Genomic DNA, 22481 nt, shown 5'->3' with positions numbered 1-22481 from the left:
GAGAGAGAGGGAGACACAGAATCTGAAACAGGCTGCAGGCTCTGAGCGGTCAGCACAGAGCCCGACGCGGGGCTCGAACTCATGGACGGTGAGATCATGACCCGAGCCGAAGTTGGACGCTTAACCGACCAAGCCACCCAGGCGCCCCTAAAACTAATTCATCTATTATTTTCTGAAGGCACACAAGGAAGCATCACTCCTAAGAAGGAATCCTGACTTATTACTGTTATACACTTATGATTACACTAGAAGTATCATTTACTTTTGAGAGAGTTTAGGAACAATCACTCCAAAATCAAGTTCTGTAAGTCTTCAATTTTTTCTTTACATTTATTCATTTTTGAAAAACAGAGAGAGACAGAGTGCGAATGGGGAAGGGGCAGAGAGAGAGGGAGACACAGAATTCGAAGCAGGCTCCAGGTTCCAAGCTGTCAGTATGGAGCCCGATGCAGGGTTGGACTCACAGACCGCAAGATCATGACCTGAGCCGAAGCCGGCCACCCAACCGACTGAGCCACCCAGGTGCCCCTCAAGTTCTGTAATTCTTTTTGAAAGTGTGGAAAACAGTGCACAGTATTTTATTATTAGGTCTATGGAAAAGGGCCGTGTAATTAATCCCCAATTACATTCTTAAAATTAGGCTTCTTTTAAAACATACAAGTCAAAGAAATGCATTCGTTTTTAATGGAGACTTTAAGAATGTTTTAAATTAGCATCATGAAAACGTTATTAGGACAAAAATCATTTGCATTGCCCACAAAAGATCCTTTGCTCAGAAATGTGCATCGAGTTTGTCATTTCTAAGACTTCATCCTTACTTGACTCTTTTTTAATCCAAAAAGCTTTAATTTCTTTACAAGTATTTATCCAGCTCCCACATACCTCATGAGGATAATTTCCTGAAAGAATCAACACAAAGAGTTGCCCGCCTTTCTCTGCAGTCACACCATGATAGACCAAGCGGCTCAGACAGAAAGGGATAAGCCAGGAGATACTTCTCGGGATCCCATGTTGCTCCCTTTACTACAGGAAAAATGTATTCTATGAAGCCATGAAAAGCACATGGGACTCCCTACAATGTGTCGGAGGATGAGAAAAATAACCTCAGAGAAGAAAGAAACACATTGGAGGAAGAAAGTGCAAAACAGGCACTAACCTTTGAATGGTTACTCTCTGCCATGGGCTTTCACTCTTGTTTGAGGGGCTTGCTCCCCGCTACATTCATTCTCTGTGCCTGTACGAAGTTTCCCTTCTTCCCTTCCCTCTCCTTGCCTCTACTTCCCTCCTTTCCTTTCCTTTTCTCTTCTTTTCCTCCATGCCATTTGCTGATCACTGGCTGTGGGTCGTACTGAGCTGGCATTAAGGGAAACCAACATAAGCAGGTCAGGGCGCCAGCCCTGGAGGCGATCAGAGTTTAGTAAGAAACTTACATTTGAATCAAGGAAAAGGCATGCCTTTTATACATTTTTGGGCTCACAAAGCATGTGGACTCTTTAGTTTGACCAGGAAACTATCAATATTTTTTGAAATCATAAAACTGATAAATTGGCAACTTAAGAACAAACGCTTTCTTGGACTGGTCTTCTAGCAGATAAATCCCTCTCACAAAGGATTGAAAGGCACAGAAAGTCTGCTCTACTTTTGGATGATGTTTTCCCAGGGCTAGAGGTGGTTTTTTGATATAATTATTGTAGTGATACTGATGCATACAGGAAACATTTCAGATTGTCATTCTAAAACCCCAGTTATTGGGGCACCTGGGTGGCTCAGTCGGTTGAAGATCTGACTTTGGCTCAGGTCATGATCTCACAGTTCCTGAGTTTGAGCCTCGTGTCCACCTCTCTCCTGTCAGCACAGAACCCTCTTTGGATCCTCTGTCTCGCTCTTTGCCCCTCCCACACTCGTGCATACATATACATATACATATACATATACATATACATATACATGTACATGTATGCACGAGTGTGTGTGTGTGTGCACGTGCGTGCACACATGCACACGTGCGCTCTCTCTGTCTCTCTCAAAAATAAACATTAAGAAAATCCTAGTTATTTTCCTCCTCTCCCAGCAATTTTTTTTGTCATTCTAACCGTTTCAGATAACAAATCACAGGTACTAGCAAGCATGCTTTCTTTCTAATGGGCACTGCAATGTTCTCAGGCTAATATTTCCCTTCTTATTCCTCAGCTAGCTATTAGAGTTGAGAGAGCTGCCTTTTCCCAGATGGGCCGGGGATTTCTCGAGGATCCACCTCACTTCGAAGTCTGGGTCTTGAAGTACTGCCTTCTTAACGCAGAGACCACCCTGGTGTTTGCAAGTTCTCAGGCCGATGTTGAAGGCATCGAAACGGATAAGTGAACATCAGACAGTGCACGTACGTGTCCTCCCTCAGGGCTCTGTGGTGTGCAGAATGCTCAGACGCAGTGCCCTGATGGGGCCCCCCCATAGGATGCATCTGCTTCCAAGCACAGAGTGAGTGTCTTTCAATGACACAGGCAAATGAAACGGAACCACAATCATTGTGCAGATAAAGCAGATTTGTGCCTAGTGGCCTGCTGTAAGAGGTAATCAGAGCTTTCCTTTAATGGACTGAAAATCCAAACCAATTAGAAAGCTGTCTGACCCAAACTGTAGCTCAGTTCAGATTATGAGCGAGGCTATTGTCTTTCATGTATGTCACCTCCCCCCTGAAATGAGTTCTGCTGCTTTCGAAAAGGTTACAATGACGCCCATGCAGGAAAAGTATGACTGGCCCACCTAAAAGAGCAGACATCAGAACCACAGCCTGAATCTCCTACTCTGAGCAAGACGAAACCACAGATACGGAAGAAGCATGGCCACTGTAGTTTCAGGCAGACGATCTGAAGAAGTGAGGACAGAGAAACATTAGTAAATTGGTATTTATTAAAATAATAATGAGGAGTGTCAGGGACATTTTAGAGCCCCGTTCAGGAGGAAAGCACAAATGTCTGTACATCCATGCACAGAAGGATTCCCCACAGGAGATATGGATATATTGGGACCACCCATGATTCCCAGGGCCTAGAAAATCAAACTGAAGTTGCAGTGTGTGTGAACAGCAGAAAGAGTAACTCTAGGATCCTTTCGTCAAGTACGTGCTAAGACTGGGAAGACATGGGTTATGGGAAAAAGTGGAGGGGGACAATATTAACCAAAAGATCGCTTTCCTCAGCTGAGTCGTCAGCCACCCTGCCCGGTTACATGAAAGTCCTGACCAGAAGACAAAAAGACTAGAGCGACTGTTAGCCAATCGCAGGTGGAAAGATCACGTACAAGAACAGCTAAGGCAGGCTGTAAGACAATGAACTGTCCATCTGTGGAGAGGAGAGACAGAAGGGGCAGATGTGCTAATAGCCAACACTATTACCTGCCTACATATGGCTTCATGGGCGATTCCTGAGCTGGTGAGCCAATTATTAACTGATGGCTTGAGGTTCCAAATCTACCCTTCTTTGCTCTGCTTTGCAATGCCAAAGCAGGTCCCTGTAAACATATCTTCCTTGCTGGCCGGATTATACGGGCTTTACCAACAGAAGGTACTAGAGAGACTCTGCAAAGACAGAACAGGAGGCAGGGATTCTCCTTGTTTTTCCCCCTGGTGTGAAGTTTCCACTAGGCAATCGGCAGATTTGGCATGTGTGGTCAATAGTGGTCAACCTCAACCCATGCCCTCCAGCAAGGTTCTCTAGCACTAGTGGGTCACATGTACCCTCTCTTCAGAGGTTCTGAAATTTCAGCCTGGAGCTGAGGGAAGAGTGTCTCAGTGTCTAAGTTCAATCTTTGTTCGCTCGCTCTCTCAGCCTAGAGATAGGTGCTGCTTTCTGTCGTTGCTACTTCTTTACCTCTTGGACTCCCTTTTTCACCTCTTGTAGTTGTGAGTTACTTTTTGCAAGGTAACAATTCTTCATATTAAATTTTCCCTCTTCAAATTGCTGGTGTAATTTCTGTCGCCAAGAGATCTCCTGGAAATAGTGTCTCCAAGGGTTACCATGATCCAGGGTTTGGTACTTGTCTTTGCAGATTCCTGAACTCAAAAGACGATGGAGAATTTCAGATGTACTTTGTCACTGGAAAGACATGGGTTCGAATCTCAGTTCCACCACTTCCTAGCTTCATAATCAAGAGCAACTTATATAAATTACAATTCTACTTATAGGAGATGATGCATTTATTCAATAAATGTGTTTACGGAAATCCTACTATGTGTCAGGTACTATTGTAGACATTAGGGATTCAGACAAAAATCCCTGCCCTGAAGGAGCTTATATTCTGGTAGGGGAAGACTGGCAATAAATACAAGCAACGTATGAAACACACAGTGTGCTATATGGTCATTGATAGTATGGCAAAAGGCTAGGCAGGGAAGGGGGATGGGAAGGGTTGGGAAGTTGGAAGCTTCAGTAGAATGGTTAGGGAAAGTCTCTCTGTGAATACAACATGTAAGTTCTTTTTTTTTTTTTTTTAATTTTTTTCAACGTTTATTTATTTTTGGGACAGAGAGAGGCAGAGCATGAACGGGGGAGGGGCACAGAGAGAGGGAGACACAGAATCGGAAACAGGCTCCAGGCTCTGAGCCATCAACCCAGAGCCCGACGCAGGGCTCGAACTCACGGACCGCGAGATCGTGACCTGGCTGAAATCGGACGGTCAACCGACTGCGCCACCCAGGCGCCCCTGTAAGTTCATTTTTGAAGGGAATGAGAGAATTAACCACAAGGATCCCCGGGGGAAAGGTATTCCGGGTTATGAATTATTCCCAAAAGTGTTACTTCGAGAGTTGATGGGCCGGAGTAGGCAGGAGCAGAGCGAGCGAGGCGAAGAACTCTCGGAAATGAGATCAGAAAGGAACAGCAAGCAAGACTGTGCAACATGGCAAACACATACCCCAGTGGCTGATACACATTCCCTAAATGGTAACTCTAGCAGCTACCCATGGGACTGTGAGCTCCAGGGGGGGAGAGAGAGAGAGAGAGAGAGAGAGGCCTTTGGAGTGTCATCCCGTCCCCTTCTGAATTTCTTACACCTCCAGTAGTACCCTGCGCAAAGGAAGCGTTGAACGAATGGTGAACAAGGTATTTACTCTAATTGCACACGCGGGACTGTGATGTGAGGTCAGAACATGAAGTTATCAATTTATAACATGTGACACACCTCTCTCTTGTACTAATTATGTCAGTCTGCGATCCAGGGCACTTCTGACCAGATATCAAGGCAGTTAGGTAGACTAATTAATCAAGAGAAAACTGCTTAATGAGCGTGGAATAGGGTCAAAGAAAGCTGGGGAATCTTGAGGGATGTTACTTGTAATCCTGTCTTCCCCGCTCTGGAAATTTTGCATATCAGAAGATGAGTCAGGCGACTGCGACTGCGTTGAATCAAAGCAGGAAATGGACTAAACACACAGTAGGGACCTTGTTGGTTGCCTATTCAAGACTCCTTCCCTCTCCCTATCATGTAGTTCCTACTCAGCAGGTACCAAGGGGCCACCTGAACCCCCTCACAGCCCCAGGGAGTGAATCACAGCTGCTCTAAAGCAATCATAGTAATCCCATTCTCCTTGAAGGGATGATTTAGGCAAAAGCATATGACACAACTCTGACTAATACACTATGGGGTGGGGGGGGGGGTGCTTCTGAAGAAGTTTTTCACTCAAACAGTTTTGCATGAGAGAAGCTGGCTTTTCCACTTCTTAAATAGCTAGGAGTGGAAGTAACCCTCGGTGCTGAAACAGCTCTTACATCCACGCACGCAGGGGCAAGCCTAGGGGTTAAAAGTCAATTCGCTGAGGATGACAGAACAGGAAAATGGAAAGAGCTTAGGTACTTGTTCACACAATTGAGCTGTTAATTAGCCGGCCTTGGAAATGTCTTTGCTCTGGAACTCTCAATATTATGTGGGATGGTAGATTTGCTTATGCCTTTTTTTTTTAAATGTTTATTTATTTTTGAATGAGAGCGAGACAGGGACAGAGGATCTAAAGTGGGCTCTGTGCTGACAGTAGACAGCCCAACGCAGGGCCCAAACTCAGGAACCGTGAGATCATGACCTGAGCCGAAGTCAGACACTTAACCAACTAAGCCACCCAGGCGCCCCGAGTTTGCTTATATTTAAAGCAATCTTGTTTGGATGTTATATTAGTATGCTATGGCTGTCATAATAATATACCACAGACCAGGTGACTTAAACAATTGAAATTTATTTTTTTTTTCACAGTTCTGGAGCCTAGAAGTCCAACTCTGAGATGTCAGCAGGTTTGAGGCCTCTCTCCTTAGCTTGTAGATGACCACCTTCCTCTGTGCCCTCACACTGTCGTTCCTCAGTATGTGCATCCTTGGTGTCTCTTCCTTTTCTTATAAGGACATCAGTCACGGGGTGCCTGGGTGGTTCAGTTGCTTAAGCGTCTGACTCTTGGTTTCAGCTCAGGTCATGATCTCAAGAGTCATGAGATCAAGCTTTGACATCAGCTCCACACTGGGTGCAGAGCCTGCTTAAGATTCTCTTTCTCTCTCCCTGTGCCCCTGCCCTGCTCACATGTGCATGTGTGTGCATGCACTCTCTCTTTCCAAAAACCGAGAAAGGAGTCATATCAAATTAAAGCCCTATCTTTATGACTTCATTTAACTGTAATTACCTCTTAAACGTCCTATCTCCAAATGTCATCAAATTTGGGGTTAGGGCCTCAATATATAAGTGGGGGGAGGCACAATTTGGTTCATAACAGGTCTCCTGTTACAGATAATATGCCACTTCTTAGGTCATTGTGACAATTTCAGAGTGTCAGTTAAAGTCTACTATCACAACATCTAATAGTAATTATAGGCTGCTCATCACATTTTTAATTTGTATAATTGGATACGTTACTTTTCAAGTCCCTCCCAAGTCTGAGATTCCATGAGTATATTTGTTGATTGCTAATATTTTCAAAGTTATAATCATGGTTATATATTAGTTGAAGTACTTTCAGCTTCAAGGAACAGAAATATCCAGAAAAAATGCAGCTAAAAGTAATTTAAGCCACATCATATAAAAAGAAATCCAGGGGCGCCTGGGTGGCGCAGTCGGTTAAGCGTCCGACTTCAGCCAGGTCACGATCTCGTGGTCCGCGAGTTCGAGCCCTGCGTCAGGCTCTGGGCTGATGGCTCAGAGCCTGGAGCCTGTTTCCGATTCTGTGTCTCCCTCTCTCTCTGCCCCTCCCCCGTTCATGCTCTGTCTCTCTCTGTCCCAAAAATAAATAAACGTTGAAAAAAAAATTAAAAAAAAAAAAAAGAAATCCAGAGGCAGAGAAGTTCCAGAATTAGTTAATAAAGTTGCTTAACAAATTATCAGGAGGGCCAAGATTCTTTCCATCTTTCCAGCCTGCCAGTTGTCAGTTAGTGACACCACCCCCATGGTCACAAAATGACTGCAGTGGCTCCAGATGTCACATCACTATATACTACCTCCACAAGCAAGACAAAGGGAAAGGAAAAAAACTTCCTTTCTTTCCTCTTTTTTTTTTTTTTTTTTTTGGAATGAAGAAAGAATTCCATAAAGTTTCCCCATTAGGCTTCTTGCTGGGCAGACTTTTGTCACATACCTACCATGAGTGGTTTAAATTGGCCAACTCCCCTCATTTCTCATTGATAGAACTAGGTAAGCAAAGTGGAGAGGGGGGCACCTGGCTGGCTTAGTCAGAGGAATATGTGATTCTTGATCTTGGGGCTGTGGGTTCAAGCCTCACATTGGGTATCGAGATTACTAAAAATAAATAAATGAAATTAAAAAAATTTTTTTTCCAAAGCAAAGGGGGAAAAGACCTAAACCGATTATGAGACTTCCTTAGGGTTGATGAGGGGTCAGCTTTGGCTGAAACAAATCTCCCCTGGAGAAGAATTGACCAAATCAAGATTCTGTTAGCAAGGAAGGACAAGAAGATCTAGGATATAACAGACACACTGCTACAATCCCATGTGAGAGCTGACTGTGGAAATGCATATTTGATATCCAGATTGCCCTGGGAAATCTGAAAGACCACAGAGACTGACCTGTGGTTGTTCCCACTTTTGATCCCTAGAAACAGTAGAAGATATTGACAGAATTTCTGAGCTGTTTTCAGTATCTCAACCACCCTAGGAGAAAAGTTTGTACAAAATGGCTAAAATGTTAAATTTTTTTTTGAAACTAACTGAAATTCTGTAAAGTCTGTATACCAAGCGTTATTCTCTAATTGGGAACTCATATTGCCTATTAAATATGTATTTAATAAAAGTTTTCAATAAATTAATACTTGAAACATATTTGAAAAATAGGGGAAACCTCTTTGGCTCAGGTGATTGAGTGTCTGACTCTTGATTTTGGCTCAGGTCATGATCCCAGGGTCATGGGATCGAGCCCTGCCTTGGGCTCTGTGCTGAGTGGGGAGCCTTCTTAAGATTCTCTCTCTCGCCTTCTGCCCCTCTCCCCCTACTGATGCCATGCGCCCTCTCTCTTTCTAAAATAAGAAAGAAAAAAAAGGCTCTCTTTGGGGTGCCCGCTGGCTCAGTTGGTTAAGCATCTGACTCTTGATTTTGGCTCAGGCCATGATCTCACAGTTCAGGGTTCGAGCCCCGTGTTGGATTCTGTGCTGACAGCACAAGCCTGCTTGAGATCCTCTCTCTCCCTCTCTCTCTCTGCCCCTCCCCTGCTCGTGCTCTCTCTAAAAATAAATAAACTTAAAAAAAATTAAAACTAGACACTTTTGAAACAAGGAATCCATGGAGGAAAAATAATTTTTAAAAGGTTATTGTTGAGAATAACATGAGAAATCACTGATGCCCAAACTATTCCTTTCCTTAAGGAAATGTAAAGGATTTCAGCTACTCATGACTCAAGAGTGCTATCCTCTCTAAAGAGACAAGAAGTAATGATTTACAGACCTCAAGCCCTTCAATCTTAGCCTGTTCTGTGCCCGGATAGTTATCTTTCACACTGACCATATGCTCAAAAACCACTATCTTTCTATATCATGAACTCATGACACCACCAGAATTTCTTGAATAAATGCATTAATTAAGCTAAGTATAATATAAAAGGCACCCTTATTGTCTTTTTTTCTATGAGAAAAGGACCAATCAAGAAAAAGTATTTAAATTAAATTCTATCAGCAAAATATACTTATTTGATATCATAGACATTTGCGTTTTACTCCCTGCAATTACCACTCGCTAATAGTAATTTAATTGTTTAATAAATAAACCCAAGGAGAATAAACATTAATGAAATGGTGAACATTTTATGGGAGTCCTTCTAGTTTTATTTCTCGATAGCGAGAACGATACTCAGCAATTTCTAAAAGAGCATTAATCAAAGCCAGAGAATGGTGAGAGATAGTTGTATGGCTCTTGAATATTAGATGGCCAAAGAAAACAGCTAATTCTGGAAGTGGTGTCTGGGGAGAAGAGCAAAGTGTGACAAAAATTGTCATGTGTTTTGAGTATGGGTTCTGATGCTAATGTAATCGGGTAGGACAAAACAATTGGTTAGAAAAGAGAACGCGTTAAGATTGCACACACACCCCCATCCTTATGCCTTTATCAGGCTTGCACCTAAGCTTGCCTGGCAGCCAAAAAGATGCAATTAGCCTGCTTAGGAGTTATCTACAGAGCAGACTTTGATCTCAAAGATTGTTGAATGATAACCTGGAAAGAAGGTTTGTTTTTGCTTTTGGGTTTTTTTTTGTTTGTTTGTTTTTAAGCGAATGACTATGGTTTGTATTCATATTCTGGTGAAGTGGACACAGCAATGAACATAGCTGATTCTCCATGTTGGAGTGGAAAGGCCACTGTCCTAAGGAACTTTCTGGTCCAGGTATTAGGAACATACAAATAGGATACAGGAAAGGAATGCCACAGATAGACAGAAAGAAGAGCCAGACTAAGGTTCAAGCTCAAGCCTTGGAGAATAAGCTGAAGGGTGGGTCTTAACCCAAGATTTCTCTGGAGTCCTCAGAAGTGATATATCTTTGCCACAGAGCTCCACAGTCTACAGAGCACCAGCTCGTCTCCACTTGCCTCCTCTGTTTTCTCTTCCTACGAACTGGCTTCTTCACTCTCTAATCTCTGATTCTTTACTCCATCTTGAAGCATTTGCCCATTCATAACTATAGCTCATGTATAGGTCTACGTCACTCGTGACCCAGCTCTATCTCAACTCCTTCCGCTTTCTCTCCCTATTGCTAACCCCCTTATTCTCTTGGCGCATTCCACATGAAATGCTCAAGAGAGACCATCTAATTGGCTCAGATTACCTTTCTGTGCCCAGGTCACTAACTAACTCACATTGACTGCCTTTGGGTCAAGTGCCCATTCTCGTATATAACCATTTATGTCCAGGATAGATAAGGACGCATGGAATCAAATATGACGGCCCATGGCTCTCTCTTCACCAGGGCCTGAGGATGAGGTGATTCCCTCAGGAATATCTGAAAGTTAGCCAGGCAGTGTGACTGGCATCTCTAACAAAAAACAAAAACAAAAACAAAAATAAAACAAAATAAAAACAAAACTTAGTCGGAAGACATGCCCGCAGGTAGCGCTGTTATCTGGTTGGCAGGTCTTCGGTGAGTAAGCAAATTGAATAATCAGCCCATATTTATGCAAATACAATCATAGTCTATACTCCTTTCAGTCTAGAAGTAAATGTCAGTAATTATGAAAGCTGCTTCTCAAGCGCACTCGTGTTGTTCCGATGCATCCAGCATTTTGAGTCAAAACAACTCCAGCAGATAGAGACCCACAGAAATCTACCATCTTCTCTTAACTCCCATGAAATAAACTCCCTTTAGAATCCATGAATCATGCCTATCCACTCCATTGTTAATAAATTCTGTAGGAGACATTTCAAAATAAAGGGCAGTTATTATTTATTGTTTGTAATGAAGCCTACTCAGCCCAGAGGGACATTGTGAGGATCACTGTCAGATTTTGTAAAATGCCTTTTGGCTTTTCAACGGAAAGGTACTATATATGATAATAAAAGAAATAGCAATAATATTCTTGCACAACCCTGACACTGAGTTCATCTTTGTCTTTAAAAATAAGATAGTTCATCTTTAGGCCTTCTGGGGATTACTGAATTCAATTTGTTTTGAGAATGCTGAGGCTGATGGAAAAGATGCTCATTATAAAAGCACTTTCTCCACTTCCTGTTCTGCTCAATATGCGCTGCTCTTAACTTTCGTGTCTGGTGAAGAGTTGACCATCGCTTGTAAATGCACAATGGTACTAATCGGAAGCGGACCCCTATAAAAATGTCATGGTGGCATAGAAAGAACTTTTTAAAAAATAAGGCATCAGCAACTATGCAAATATGCTTGGCTAGATGCACTCATGTGCTTATGCAGTTAAATATACACACGTGAGAAGGAGATGCACAAAAGCAAGAAAAGGAGCTTTGGGGTGAGACTTTGAAGAATTAATACTATAATCGCACCTACATATGGGCTGTGCTCGTACTGCTTTGCAAAGCATATAGTATACAGTATTTCATTTGGTTCTCACTAGAAATTTTGGAGCTCGGTGCATCTAACTCTGTTGTCCTGAGTACTGTAGGATTCAAAGGCAGTCCGACTATCCAGAGGACAACAGGGCTGGCGGTGGGCAAGTAGGTGCACGGCCAGTTTCCTGCTGGAGACAAAAGGAGAGGCCCCATGGAAACCCAGAGAGTCAATGAACCTGGACACCCGTGTTCTCCTTTACGTCCCAGTGGAGATTTTGCAATGGATTTTCCTTTAACTCCACCTGGGTTAGGGTGAAGAGCAGGACGTATTTGTGAGGCAGTGAGACTTGAAGGGGGTAGATCATGTGGATCATTCATTTTTAGGCAAACTTCAGGAACCAGCGGAGATTGAGATAATACAAGCCACAGAGGCAGAAGTAAGGCATCCTAAGGAAACAAGAGTGAGGGGCCTTTGGAAATCACGGACTCACGCCAGGGCTCCTGTGATCAGCTATGACTAAGTATTACTCACATAATTGATGTGCAATTAATTCTGTATAAACAAACAAGCTATTTTGATCAAATCGCAACAGGGAATCCAGTAAACGTCTCCAGAGCCGCCGGCCCAGCCTTGCCTCTTCAGATACTCTGATCAATTCCTGCCTCTTAGGAAATCATCACCCTTCTCTGGCTTTTCTGAATTCTCACTTTTCAAAATCTCCAGGCTGCCTCAAATGTGGCAGCCTAGCAACTTGCTCCCCATAGAAAACTTCACTTTGTCATTCTGCCATTTCCAAATCCAATTTAGAACTGCTTTTCTAGTTTTTACAACTCTTGCTGGGTTTGCTCCTCCCTCCCTTTCCAAATGCATCTCTCCTTATCTTCATCAATCTGTCACCTTCAGCTCCACCCCCGCACTCTACTTCTTGGCTTTTCAGGCAGTTACCATTTGAATGAGAAGATTGAGAATCTCATTTATCACTTTTGAGAAGTCTCACAGAAACATATTGCAAAGCTTCCCTCACAGGAGACAGACAGGGAGTGAGAGAGAAAGCGTGACACCTAAAAATGAATCTCTAGGGAGGGAGTATCCCTGAAAGAGAGCAAAATAATACATCGATGCCTGCTCGGCTTTCTTACACAACAAAACAATGGAACGCTCCCTTTGTAGATGAGCTGTTATCAAAGTGCTCGATACTGGAGACATTCCACAGATTGCTAAATTCCCTTAAAAAATAAATAAATAAAACCCGTGCTATTCACACCCCTGCAAGGAGCCACAACAGAAAAGGCTGCCAAGACAAAGCCCCACTCTTCCACTCAATGCCAACACCGTCCAGGTCTATATTACACCGCCGAAAAGACTCCGCAATTCGAACATCTGTTCCAAGGCACACCCCAGCAGAACTGCTACCTTGTTTCACCCTCCTTCCTTCCGCAGGCTTGACAGATGGATATATTTCTAATGGCCCCAGGTTACATCCACATGGTTGCAACAGCCACTTCCTCCTGGGCAAACACTTCTTTCCCCACCCCACCCCTGCCCCCAGGCAGCAAAGCTGTGATCGCAGTAGAGGAGTGTACTGTGATATAAATTGGGGATCTGGGCTCAAGACCCGACATCTTCCCTGTTGGCAGCAGCAGCAGCCGTCTTCGTCTTGCACCACGCATTCAGTAAGTGACAACAGGCAATGAAATGCAAAGGAAAAGAGAAAAAGATATGCCCACAGGGTCTCTCCCAAATGCTGCCAAGTGTTTTGTCGGAACTACCCTGTGGGTTATAGGAGGCGGAACGGCAAGTCACCTGTTAGACTGCCTGCCACCGTGTTAGGATCTTTACTGATTATCACCAAGGGTCTTTTGTCTCCAGAATGCAATGAAAAATAACTCTCGTAAAGGAAGGTGGTATAACGCGGGAAATGCGGGCTACTATGTCAGAGTCATGTGGATGGATGTGTTCTGCTAGCAGGCTTCCGTTTCACTCTATAACTAGAAAAGAAAGAGATGAAACTTCTGGGGGGACAAAAAAGCTGCTGCCAGTGAAGAGAACTTCTATCACCAAGTCAACTAGACCGGGGTCTCCACTTACAGATGGTGATTAACATAGACTATGCATTAATCTGTGTTGCCATATATACACCAGAAGTCTCTCTGTCCTTCTGTGGACTCGATTGGATCTTCTTTCCTCATGGTCTTTTCTTATGCTACAATTTCCCACTTTTGCTTTTTGCTCTAGGCTGGCGTAAGATTCAGATTTCTAAGGGTGTCAGGTTGTGAGTATAGAAACGAATTTCACTCCAATTTATTTTTGTGTTTGAAATTTAATATAGAATGAAGTGTGTGTATTTCATCTTTAAAGAGGCTGTGAAGAATATCCTTCTAGTGAACAATCTGCTTCCTGTAGTTTTGTGGCCTCTGATGTGATAAAGGGAGGTAACCCATTTCCATTTTCATTAAAATGTGTTCCTAGCCTTGGCATGTCCCTTTCTGTGATGTGTCAATATTCTTGTCTTATCTACTATCGAAACCGACTTAAAACATTTCTTAAAAGGCTGCGTGCTGTTCAGTTTACATGTTCCCTAGTGATACAATTGTCCTCTACCCACCTTTCCCCCTCTTGCCAACTGCTATTCCGATTCACATTTGGCTTTTTATTACATTTCCCCCAATTCGAGCATTTCCATTTACTTTTTTCCCTCTCTCATTTCCCTGCTAATTCTCTGTAGGGGATGAGATTCTATCATTGTTATTGCTATTGTCTTTTTTCTTCTGAAGACTGGAAGAGTGGAGCTAAAATATTTGGGAAATGACTAGTTCCATAAATATCAAGACCTAGGTAATCAGTGGAAGCTGGTCCAGAAATCCTAACTCCTAGATGTGGGTCTATTTTTAGTGAACCACATGAGATATGGGCGGAGACCCAAAATCCAAGTACCCTTAATTATTTTTTGGAGCTAAAATCCAATCAGGTTTCTCAATTATAAATTTATTACAAAGCAAATTGATCTGCGATGATAACCAATTGATAAACCTGATAACTGAGTAAGACGCTCTCAACAGATTTCTGTAAATGCTGTAAGAATAAAACTCCAAGAACAAAGGTAGTTTAATTTTGTTAATAAGACAGAACTTTCATTTTTTTTTTTTTTAATAACAAAAGTAAAATTGGCATGTTAGCTCAACGGTGTTTCTCTTTAAGCAGGAAAAGGCAAGAAAGGCCACGGTCACAGCATCCACCTGCCACTGCCCTTTTTGTTGTCTGAATCAGTGAGTAAAAAAGCTGCTTACAACCTGCTTTGGTGTAGTTTAGTGGTAGTGATTTTTTGTTTTAATGTGAGATTTGAAAGGGTTGCCCTCTGCGAGAAAAAGAGGGTGTGCTTGTAAAAATGCGAACGCAGGACCAAAACCTGGCCCTGGAGTGGAGGGGCTGGAGCCCCCAGGAGCCCCCAGCTGGTCCCCGCTGTGTGAGAGAGAGAGCAGAGCTGCAGGCAGATAGCAGGTGGGGAGCCAGCAGTTAAAAGCAGCAGGCCGAGGGGGACCTCGGCTGGGAAGAAATGAGAAGTCTCTCCAGTGGAGAGCTGTGGTGTAGCACTCTTATAACTACTGTTGTCTTTCCAGAAAGAGCAGAGGGCGGCTGTTCTCAGACAGTCATGAGCAGAAGAAGCAGGTCAACTGCCTAAAAAGTCAGATCCCCAGTCCCACACCTCCAGACTCTTGGGGCCCGGGAATCTTTAGTCATCAACACACGTGATTCTGATGCAGCTGTGCCAGGAGCCACACTTTTAAAGATTCCCCGACGGGGGTACAGCATCTAGGGCTATAAAGCACAAGACTGTGACAGGTATGCGAGCAACAGGACTACGTATTTCTACACAGGGATCTGGCTTTCCTTTGAACCCTTTAAAAAAACAGCGCTTATGCATGAAATTAAATTACTTAGGGGCTATTTAATGAAGACACTTCCATTTTCTGGTATTCTGTAAGACACTGTGTCTTGATTTGGGGTGCTCTAAATACGATCCTCAGTTTAGAAGAAACCAGGCTTTCTGCTGTTCCAGCAGTTACTTATATGTGAGGCTGTTCCATTCTGAAAAATAAATAAATAAATAAAATTCACATGAGGGGAGATACCCAATTCCTGCCTCTCTCTGTTACATAGAAATATAACAATCTGGGCTGTAATTGAGCTTAGGCTATGATGAGCCTGCCTAGTAGCCACTGTTGGAAATGCCTGCACAGGACCTTGAAGGAATAATTGTTCTCCAAAGGATCCGCTACATATAACGACTGCCATTTCCCACACGGTTTCTGCCTCCCAGGAATGCTCATCTTTATTATGGGTTTCTCCACAGCACAAGGACACCATCTTGTGATGCACACTTTTTGTGATCAGATGGAGGATGGGTGGCACAAGATTTAATAACTGCTAGAGGCAAGTGCACTAAAATCTAGAGAGATCAGAAGAAAGGAGAAAAGGTCGTAGGGGGTTACTTTAACCAGACGCATTAGATTTGCAACATTTTTTAGAGTCGTTCTTGGTGGAACAGCTCAACTTTGTCCAAGAAAGACAGTGCTACTGCCTTCCAAAAAATTCATATTCTGCTATTGTCTGCGGGTCAAGGTGAAAGTCGGCTCTGAAAGAATCAGCTATAAATCTAATAAATGGCAAAGAAACTTAGACGGCTTTATAGAAAAGTAAGGTTTTTTTTAAGACAGCCTGCAAAAATGTGCTGACCTAAAATCAGCAATTACAGAATAATACTTGAGATATGCGAGAAGAAGGACTTTTCAGAAACACAAGTGCAAAAACATGAAAGTTATCTTTTTTTCTCATAGCTCTAAAGCGAATCATCAGTAAATTATCACCTAATTGAGCGGCTTAAGCAGAAACATTATACCTCGGATATGTGTACACATTAGAGATTCTGCTACAGGATCTCACTGGGTCTTTGGTCTTCCTAGGGTGGGCTTTTCAACACTGATGTCTTCTGCTGCATTTCCCTTGGCTACCCTCTGTGGCAATGGGATGGCTGAGCTGAGGCAACTGGAGAGAAAATGTGTGGAGAAAATGGAGAAAAGTCACGAGACTGACAAGAGGGATCAGTCTGGGAGAGAATTAGTGTTTTTCTTCTTGGTAATCAGAGCATTTGATGTGCACCATCTTCATACATTTCTTATGGTTGCCATAGACGCTCACCCGGTACTGATAGTCACTGTCTTCCTCAAAGTCTCTCCCTGAGCACAGGCCAACTATTCAACAAGGTCAATGCCAAACCTGTGTGTTAAGCACTGGCTAGGAAAAGTTGGATGGCATTTATTTCAAAGGTGAAGTGGTCCGGAAGATACAATGAGGAGTTAAGAAAATGTCAATATCATCTCTCGGCCCCGTGGTCTCTGGACTGCGGGTGGATGAGCTGCCTCTTCCAGAAGCTACAGAATTGGACCCATAAGGGAGTCGCAGGAGATCGAATTTAAGGCAAGAAGGTTGAGGATGTGAAGAAGTCCACTAGGTATCTATTCAAGTAATGCTAGACAAGTGTTGTAACAAATACACTCCAAAATTTCAGTGGCTAGTTTTCTCATAGCCAGTCCATTGCAGATTGATCTTCACTGGCGTAACTTTTCTTCACGCAGTAGTTCAGACAGCCAGGCTCCCTGCATCCTGTGGCTCTGCCAATCCCTAACAGCTACGGAATCCTTCCCATTCAACTGAGAGTAAGAGAACAGGGCAGGTGCAGATTGTTTTTTTTTTTTTTTTAAACCATCTGGGAGGGGACATAAATCTTATTCCGTTGGTGAGGACGAATCACATGGCCTTTGGATGCAGATGGCCACATCTGGATGCAGGAAGGGCTGGGGGACACAGTCTCCTGGCTGGATAGCCACCTCCCAGTGCCACCTCTACCTTATGAAAGGGAGCTGAGTGTTGGGGAGCAGTTGGTCATCTCTATCTACCACACAAAGGTTGAGAGGGCACAATAGACAGGACTGAGCAGGAAACTAGCCACCAAAGAAGCAGAGAATATTGTGGGAGCTCGGCGAGACAGGATGGTACACCATTCCCTTGGTGACTTTTTATAACAAAGATGGGATGCATGATTAAATTAACTGCCGTTGACGTTTTGGAGTAAGACAGACTAAGAATTCCGGTACGATGAGGTTTAGGAGGTATTGCGGGGTGTTCAAATGGACTGTAATCAAGAACTAGTGTGGGGGTCTCCGAAGAATTTCTTTCCAGGTTATTAGAGGAGAGAATTGACTGCTTTTGAATTGTTCAAGTGCTGAAAAAGTCTGCTGCTTGCAGTAGCTGGAATGCTTAAGGCTTTCGCTGGTAGAACTAGAAATGGCTGAATTCTAGATTAGAGGTAAGCAGCAGAAATGTCTGCAATGATGGAAGTGTTCCACATGTGTGCTGCCCAACACAGTAGCCACTAGCCACGTGACACTATCCAGCACTTGAAATGAGGCTAATGTGACTGCGAACCTAAATGTTTAATTTTATTTAATTCTCAGAAATCTACATTTACAGTTAACCACATGTGACCAGTGCCCACATAGTGGACAGCATGGCTCTAGAGGTGGGTGACAGGCAGTTCTTATGTTGCCTTCACTGGCCTCACCTTTCTTCCTCCACGAGCTTACTCAGGTGGCTCTGCAAAGCCAGGCTCATCCAAGTTTTCCTCCTTACTGGCTATGGCTGATTAAACTTGGGGTGAGCTCTACCAAAATTAGCCGGTCGGAGTCCTTTCTCAGATGCTGGGTGAATGACAGAGAATCAGTCTGTCTCCAGGTGGATTCGGGAGCTGCTGCTGGCCATGTTTTCTGCATGGGGATGGGATGAGCAAAGGGGGTCAGACTTCAGAGAGAGATAAATGAGGCAGACTTGAAGAAAACAAGGAGATGAGGGAGAAAGCCCTAATCCTGGCCCCTGTTTCAGCCTCTGATTCTGATGTATTCCTAAAACAGGATTGCAGCCGGCCCTTTGCTTTGTGACACATCCCTGAATTCTTTTAACACATTCCTCTTTTCTAGAAGCTCCTGTTACCTGTAGTAAAGAAGCCTTAACTACTAAGAAAGGCTTGGGGAAAGCACTCCATGAGTGAAGCCGACCACCAGGTAGAAAAGGAGGGGGTTGGCTAGCTATGTAGATGCTCCATCTGTCCCCGCTAACATCTGGTGGGAGAACACCCGAGGCAGGCTCACAGCATGTCCCTGATGTCACCACAAATCCTGGATCTCTCAGCCTCAACACATGGGAATGTTGATCCTTACAGCTCATCCAGGTTCTGAGGACTGAGACAATCTTGCAAACTCACAAATGACTGATTGATAACAACTTCTATATTGCCTCTTTGGTAAATAGTGGTGGTATTCAGTCTGTAATGACCTGGCCTCATTTTTTTTTTTTTTTTTTTTATGAAGCTTTGATTTCCTCCCATGTATCCTACTTTCTGTGGCACACATATGCCATGTATTTTTCCTCTATGTCTTTGCTCTGACCATTAACTCAGCGGAAATATCTGACCTCCATCTCCATCTATGGGTTCTACCATTATTTTAGGATCCATTTCAAAGGTCATCCCCTCCTATTCTTTTAGAGTAATCTGTCTCTCTCCACTTTCTCCTCCCATTTTACTTTGTGACTCTTTGAGTACACAGTCTACATTGTTTTACAATTATTTATGAATGTCCCATAAGTTCAATACTCCAAAACCTTCACCAGACACAATTTTTTAGAATTCAGTCTGTAATCCACTTTTCTGGTAGCTAGTTTATAATTTCATCTCACATTAAGTTCTGTGGTCAATTTAGACGCTATATGTCATTATCCTTGAGGATTTAGCCCGGAATATGCTGGATGCCATTGCCAGGCTGGTGAGAGAGTGGAAGGGAGGGGCCAAATGGCAGCAGGCACAGGAGCACAGCACAGGAGACTTGGGACCAGGGTAGTGGCATTAACACTGAACTGACCTAGAAAAAGTACAGCAGGTAATTCCTGAAAGCTACAACAGCTGGAGTCACTTAGCTAGCCACTCTGGTCCAAGGGCCCATTAAAGTGGAACAAAAACCTAGCCAGCAGCCAACAGGGTCTGGGGAAGGAGCGTTGGGCCTGACCACCTGAGAATGGCTGTTAAAGGCATGATGGGACTTTGGGGCTCAGCAAGCAGACAAGTAAGGTAGAAGCACTAGCTTTGGAGCCAGAAAGACCGGGGTTCTTGTCTCGGCTCTACCATTCACTTCCTGTAAAATGTGGCACAAGTGATTTTGCTTCTGTGAACCTCGGTTTTCTTATCCATAAAATGAGGGGAAAGACTCCTGCTTCTCACAGGATTGTTGTGAGATGACCTGAAGGGGCGAATGTACGCCTGGTCCATAGCTGATGCTGAGTGTATGTATTCATCTCCATCACAAGCACGGGCTTGGTGGCATGCGTGTGTGAGTCTATGCCAGATTCCTGGCAGAGCCCGCCTGGTGGAAGAATCGGAGATTAGGACAGCAATCAAGGCTGCTAGCCAGGGTTAGAAACTCAAACAGAACACTTCGGTCAGAAGACGCGTGGCATTTCTCACCAGCCGTTGAACCATAAATACAGATCCACTGGACGCTGTTTGGTGCCTTTGATATGTGATTGCTACGTCCTACAACATCAGCTTCTCCACCTCAGACTTCGTCGCTTCCTCAGCTCCTCCAAGACCACCCTGGCCTGTGGCTTCGTGTTTACCCAGCTGCTCTTGCGGGTGCTTCTTTGCCCCTCATCAGTATTGGTGCTCCTTACAGTTCTATCCCTGGCCTTGTCTTCTCACTTTCATGTTCTTCCTCTGTAAGCTCATCCTTGTGGCTTTGGTTGGCTTTCAACTATTGGCTGCCGACTCCCAGATCTGCATCTTCAGCTATTCAGTCACAACTCAAAACCCTTCGAGGTTCTCTGAAAACCTTGAGATTAATTTGTATTGAGCTAGTTATCCCTTTACCTTTCTTCTTGTGTCCCCCTGCTTCTCCTGAAAAACTGGGGCTTTGGCTCATCAACATCTAAATTCCTCACTGTAATCAATCCCATTATGGATTATGACCCGTCATTAAGACTAGAATTATGGGGGCACCTGGGTGGCTCAGTGGGTTAAGCATCTGACTTTGGCTCAGGTCCTGATCTTGCAGCTCGTGATTTGGAGCCCCATATTGGGCTCTTTGCTGACAGCTCAGAGCCTGGAGCCTGTTTCAGATTCTGTGTCTGCCTCTCTCTCTCTGCCCCTTCCCTGCTAGAGCTGTTTTTCTCTTTCTCAAAACTAAATAAACATAAAAAAAAAAAAAAAAAAAAAAAAACTAGAATTAGGGGCACCTAGGTGGCTCAGTTAACATTGAACTGACCTAGAAAAAGTATAGCAGGTAATCTTTTTTCTTTTTAATATTTACTTATTTTTGAGAGACATAGAGAAATAGAACAGGGCAGGGAGGGGCAGAGAGAGAAGGAGACACAGAATCCAAAACAAGATCCAGGCTCCAAGCTGTCAGCACAGAGCCCAGTGTGGGGCTTGCACTCATGAACCACAAGATCATGACCTGAGCCAAAGTTGGACAGTCCATAGACTGAGCCACCCAGATGCTCCTCAGTTAAGTGTCTGACTCTTGATTTTGGCTCAGGTCATGATCTCATGGTTCATGAGATTGAGCCCTATGTAGGGCTCCAAGCTCACAGTGTGGAGCCTACTTGAGATTCTCTCTCTCCCTCTCTGTGCCCCTGCTAGTGCGTGTGCATTCTCTTTCTCTCAAAATAAATAAACTTTAAAAAAAAAGACTAGAATTAATTTTGAGAGTCACAACTAGCTTCTTCAAGAATAGAAGAACATAGAATGGAATGGAATATAAATAGCAGAATGCTAGCTTCCCTAGTAGTATTGCTTTAAGATTTTTTGTTTACAGTGTGCATACATTGGGTCACAATAAAAAATTATTTTTTTTACGAGTCTATGTCATAGACAAAAGTTAAATACCCACTGGATTAAACCGCGATCTCTTCCAGAGAATCCCAAATCAAACATAAGAGGAAAGATTTGGGAATTACCTGAGTTCAGTCACAAGCTCCTATGCTGACTAGTGTGTTTTCTTGGACAAATTACTTAACTTCTGTACTTCTTGATTTTTTTCATCTGTAAAATGGGTATAAAAATAATAGCTCCTCATGGGACCATTGTGAAGATTACATGAATTAATGTAGCTATTGCTTGACATGGATGAGTGTTTTTTAACTACTCTTAATCAAAATCTAAATATTTTATTAAAGATATTAAAATTATGGAAATACACAAGAGATATCCACATATAGGCCTATTTCATATAATGTGGAAATAGACAAATTCGTCAGGTTTCATTTTTTTCATGATGTGACAAATATGGAAAATGACAGTGTTTGCTGCTGTGGGATAAAGGGAATATCCCACTCTGGCTGGAGATGACTGCTCAGATGTGACTGCAGCTTCTGGACCGAAACAAATGGCAGCCCCGGGGCCCGAAGGGACCAATATCTCTACATTTGACCCATCCCCAGCACAAAGTGGGAAGCTCTGGACTCTAAACCAAGAGATATATATATATCTTTCCCATGGCCACTGTTACCAATTCAGGGTGGGCCTGTGATCAAGTCTGGCCAAGGAAACTGATGAGAAAGATTTACACCCCACTGTGTCATTCTCGCTCCCACTGGATGAAAAAAAAAAAGTGATGCCAGCCTTAGAAGGAGGCTGACTCTGCGGATGGCAGAAAACGTGATCTAAGTAACCTGGTCTCTCAGAAAATGTCTGAGCTGCTCAATCAACCGGCCCTGAAGAACAGCCCCCTGTTCTAGACTCCCCGTTTAGGGAGGGATAATAAATGTGTTTATTGTTTAAGCCATCTTTGAGTTAGGATTTCAATTACATCCAACACACAGCATCCTAACTGATTCAGTGTCTTGTTCTATTCTATAGATTTTCCAACACTGTAATTCATGAATGCTGTACTGCGAAATG

General features: G+C 43.4%; 1 long non-coding RNA gene across 1 annotated transcript in view; it reads right to left on the bottom strand.

The window, feature by feature from the left end:
- Positions 1 to 22481, bottom strand: part of LOC109499853 — a 58322-nt gene that overhangs the window by 17921 nt on the left and 17920 nt on the right. The window lies entirely within an intron of this gene.

This window comes from Felis catus, chromosome B2 (genome assembly GCF_018350175.1).
Source record: "Felis catus isolate Fca126 chromosome B2, F.catus_Fca126_mat1.0, whole genome shotgun sequence".
NCBI lineage: Eukaryota > Metazoa > Chordata > Mammalia > Carnivora > Felidae > Felis > Felis catus.
Note: the sequence above shows the minus strand (reverse complement) of the source record. Positions and strands in the feature narration are given on the sequence as shown.